The sequence below is a fragment of the Lates calcarifer genome, unplaced genomic scaffold, assembly GCF_001640805.2.
Source record: "Lates calcarifer isolate ASB-BC8 unplaced genomic scaffold, TLL_Latcal_v3 _unitig_5197_quiver_2576, whole genome shotgun sequence".
NCBI classification, from domain to species: domain Eukaryota; kingdom Metazoa; phylum Chordata; class Actinopteri; family Centropomidae; genus Lates; species Lates calcarifer.
The window spans coordinates 11035-15831 of NW_026117357.1; the positions used below are offsets into that span (position 1 = coordinate 11035).

The following is a 4797-nucleotide window of genomic DNA, read 5'->3' on the forward strand; positions in this document are numbered from 1 at the left end:
GATATGTTCCTGTGTTGCAGAAGAAACTCAGCAATATTGATGAAAAATGACATGCTCTGACTGTCATTGTTTTACATACATTCAAACTAAAACTTACACAAATATTACACAATGTTATGGCATCAGCCATCTTCTATGGAGTGGCCTGCTGGGGCAGCAGCATCTCAGCAGTGGACAGGAAGAGATTGGACAAGCTGATCAAGAAAGCCAGCTCTGTCCCCCTTGACCCTGTGGAGGTGGTGGGAGAGAGGAGGATGATAGCAAAGCTATGATCCCTGATGGACAATGAGCTCCACCCCATGCAGGACAGTTTGACAGCACTGAGCAGCTCCTTTAGCGATAGGCTGCTTCACCTAAAGTGTGTGAAGGAGAGGTATCGCAGGTCCTTCCTGCTGCTGTCAGACTCTACAACCAGCACTGCTCCTAGTTCACCACATACTCACATGGACATTTTCACTAGGTTCTGCACTTTAATTAATCCAAAACAGCTGCTGTCATATATATATTCATTGTGTGCACCTTCAAAATGTGCAATATCTATATTTAGTTCATTTTCTGTCTCTATGTATAAAGTCCAGTGTATGTTGCTCTTCTGTTCATATTTTTATTACATTGTCATGTGTATACTGTTCTTATGTGTATATTTTTTATAGCATTATCTTGTTTTTATCTTGCCTTTATTCGTATTTATGTCTTTTTCTATCTTTTCAATCACTTATGCTGCTGCAACAATGTCAATTTCCCCACTGTGGGACTAATAAAGGATTATCTGATCTTATTATCTTATTTATAGAAATGATGCTGGAGAAGCCACATCATCTGCCTTTGTTTGTGGTGCAGTGTAAATACAGCAATATTATCTGGAGAAACCATCTTTGTGTTCATTGAGAATTTTTTGTTGCACTGAACTCTGGTTGGCACAGCTGTTGGAAATGTCCATGCAGTCCATGTGTATATTGCATTGTATGGTATGATCAGAGTATAATTGATTTACATGTTCTGTTACTTGACATGGTCAAGCTTTTCATGTTTTGTCTTTGTGTGACCAAGACTTAAAAGTAATCACAGTATTAGAACAGAGTAGAATAGAATAAGGGAATTAAGTGACTCCTCTGGCCTTATGAATGTTTGTCCTGTCTGGTGTGTTCTGTTTGTTGGGCGATCAAAGTGGAACTGAAGCAGTAAAGTGCACTTTTCATGATGAGCAACTGCATGCTGCTGTAAGAGCTGCTCTGGACAACTGAATCACTAATGGCAGTATATGGAATACATGGAGGTAAAATGATGTGGTATAGCAGGGATGATCTGTTGCTTCTGTGGAATATGGATTATCCAGCACTGAACCTGGACAACTGGAGAGAGCTGATACCAATACACCTGGGCCACAATCACAGGAAGAAAGCTCAGAGAAGGAAGTGGGGGATTGAGGCAGAGGCTGAGACTCACCAGCACACAAAAAACTTCACTGTTCCTCTCTGTTATATGACAGGCCAACTTTAGGGATCTACTCCAAAACATTCCAAAATCATTTCATTTCAGATTTTCCCTTTACTGAGCCATATTTATTTGACAGCTTTGTTTGCTGTTGTTAGGGATTCACCTCCAAAAGCCACTCCTTTTGTTACAGCCTTAGATTCTTAATGCATTGTATTTACTTGTTGTTACTATGGTTTAGGCAGCATACTAACACATCATATTGTCTTATCCTCCATAGGACAAAAAACAAGCAAACGTTTGCCTCTGGAGGGAGCAGGCTGTGGAGCTGACCCCACAGCTTGGGGAGCACCTGAGACTGACCCATCTCAAAGTCAAGGTCTCAGGTTATGGGGTTCAGCTCCATTCAACCACATATACAAAGCTTGAGGTATAGTATAACACAATGAAAAGGCTTAAGTAATTCATTTCTTATTTAACAAATCACATCAGTGCACCAGAGATAACCTACAGGCTTATGAAAGAAATCAGTGCCTTTTTATTTCCCATATGCACTTAACCTTAAAGCTACTAAACTAAATGTTTTCAAATTGACAGGAAACAACTTTTTTTCTAATTGCTGTGACTTAAATGAAATGAAATAATGACAATGGTGGAAAGACAACAGTCTTCCTTAATGTTAGGGAGATTTTGGTTGTGGTAACAGGTGACCAATGTATCTGACAAGATGATAGCTCATGTTCTTTTCCTCTCAACAGGAGGTCAAAGCCAGTGCTGACTCAGTCACTGTTGTTGGTGTGACAGAGGAGCAGCCAGGCATGTCCACCCTCTTGATGGAGGAGGGAAACATGGTGAGGGTGGATGTAGATTCTAAATAAAACATGTATTTTCTCTTTCATTGTTCAAATATTTTTCTTGTCTCACAAAATGATCTCATGTTTCTGACTGTCCAAACAAGCAGCATAGTTTGCTGAAGTCATTTTTATCTGTAAAAGATTACTATCAAATGTATTTCATTCTCAGTCAACAAAATTGTATTGCCATGTGCACAAAGAAGAGAAAAATGAGGAGTGACGTGTGAGCATCATTGGGGATTAGACCCCATTATTATGTCATCATATTTGAAAGGGGATGAGGCTGTGTTGGGTATAGGAAACCCCCCAGGGTCTAGACACTGGTGGTGGTGATGAGATGAAGAAAATACTGAACATCTGAATGTGATGATGATATTATTATGTGTTGTCATATGTAGCAAATAACAGTTATTCGTCTAAATTTGAAGGAGCAGTTGTAGCAAAAACAGGAATAAATGACAGTTTATCAATAGAATATACAAACATGCTTACAAATTATATCATATCTCACGCATGACCCTTTTTATTATGTAACTTGAAATCTCTAAATAATAAGATATGCCACAAAAATGGCTGCAACAGAATATGGAGTCAAGTAGTCATCTGTAGTGTTTGAACTTGACTTTTGTAAGGCAGGGCTGAACAACGTATGTTACCATCAGTCATCATCCGTGTAGGCATCTCTCTGTCACTCATTCTATGAAGGTGTTACGGTAGGCACAGAGCCCAAATCATACTGTGTGGATTAAAAACTGCAGTGAGGATTCATGGGTAAATATCAAATGAATGCAGTGTGACAGGATAGGGCAACAACAAATGTAACATATTTTATGCTCATAAACAGATGAAGGGTGACACATTTGTGAACCCAGAGCTTTTGACATTAGAACATGGAGTACATGGTGTCTTTTGTTGGACAGCATTGATCTCAGTGGTTTCTACACAGAATTGTTCAGCCTTACCACCAAAGGCTTCTCACACAGTGGTTAGACTTGATCTAATGTGCTCAGTAGTTCATGACTCAGCAACTCCAGCAGAACTCCACTGTCATATCATATCAACATGATCAGTTCAGGTGTATGTTATCCAACATTTGAATGTGTTTTTCAAAATGTAATTCACCTGTGTGACTTCAGGTGAGAGGAGTAACATGGGAACAATCACGTCATTAGACAAGGCCCATGTGAAAACCCTGAGCTTCAGTTTCACACACATTTTACCACTGGAGTTCTAAACAGTGTAGGACTCATGTCTGTACCCAGAGCTTTAGATTAGATCAAGGCTAAGTGCACAAATGTGAGAAACCTTTAACATACATAGCAGCTGACACCCCACACTAATGATTAAGATGACTAAAATCTGGCCTCTCCTCCAGGTTAATTAGTTGACGTGCCTGTGGCACCTGAACTAATTGACCTGTTTTCCCTCTCTATCTGTTCTCTTTATCTATTGATGAAGAGACAGGTGGGCAGTTGGGGGGGTGGGAGGAAAGGAAATGAAAAGGAAAGGAATAAATTCTTATGAGATGCAGAATAAACATATCTCAGTTGGGTAGAGGTCAACAGTCCAAAAGATCCTTTAAACTGCAGAGCTGTTTTCAGAGACACAGTCATTCTGTCCAGGGTTCATAGTTTGTTCTGTCATGATGCTCTTCAGTCAGTTGTTGGCACAAACCAAAACTGTCAACAGAGCACAGTGTCAGCATGAAGATGGACTGACCTTTGACCTTTCCAGTGGCTGTAGAGCTTCTGCTTTCAGTCATCTGGTCAGTGTCAGTGAACATGGAGGACACAGAGGTGCAGAGACCTTAAAGAGAAAAACAGTGGGAAACTTTCTCTCTGACATTTCTTTAGTTGTAAATGCAAACTGCATGCACCAATAGTGTTTCTGTTGTTTTGATCATCAGGAGATTTGGTATGGCAGGAGTAGGAGAATAAAACTGCTACCTTTAACACGTGTTGGAGGAGGAGCTTGATGTTGCAGAGAGGAAGCACACAGTGCCATCTCACATAGTTCACTAGCTTGTGGAGCTGTGCAGTGGTCTCTACTGTGAAGTGGAGAATCACAGTGAAGGAAGACCTGAAGGAAGAAGTTCATGTACATAACTTTATTAAACTCCTAACTGTGACATAAAAGTCAAGAGCAACAGTATTACTGTAATATGAACAGATGAATGAACAAACATCAAAAAGTCCTGTTATATGACAAAAACCAACCATACCTTCTGCTCTGTTGTGAGGAAGCCTGAGCACTGAGGAGGAACAGGGTCTCTGTGTGGTCCAGTACTGATGGGTCCACCTCAGACTGACAGTTAAGATGGTGTTGTGGTGTGTGGTCAGTGGCAGCAGGATGACAGAGGGCACTGGGACATTGGGTGGATGGAAATGTGGGGTATCAGCTGGTAGGTATCAGAAAGTGTGTGTTACATTGAGAACACACACTTTCTGATGTATTCCCAGTGTTGACAGCTGTGTACAAAGCTGTACTGCTACAGTGCAGTACAGCTTTG

At 40.5% G+C, this 4797-nt stretch overlaps 1 long non-coding RNA gene across 1 annotated transcript; it reads right to left on the bottom strand.

The window, feature by feature from the left end:
• Window positions 1-3434: 3434 nt before the first annotated feature.
• Window positions 3435-4569, bottom strand: LOC127140847 (uncharacterized). The gene is made up of 3 exons (XR_007811343.1): window positions 4510-4569; window positions 4235-4367; window positions 3435-4094 (listed from the first exon to the last, which is right to left on the bottom strand). It is a non-coding gene; the product is annotated as an uncharacterized LOC127140847 (long non-coding RNA).
• Window positions 4570-4797: the final 228 nt, after the last annotated feature.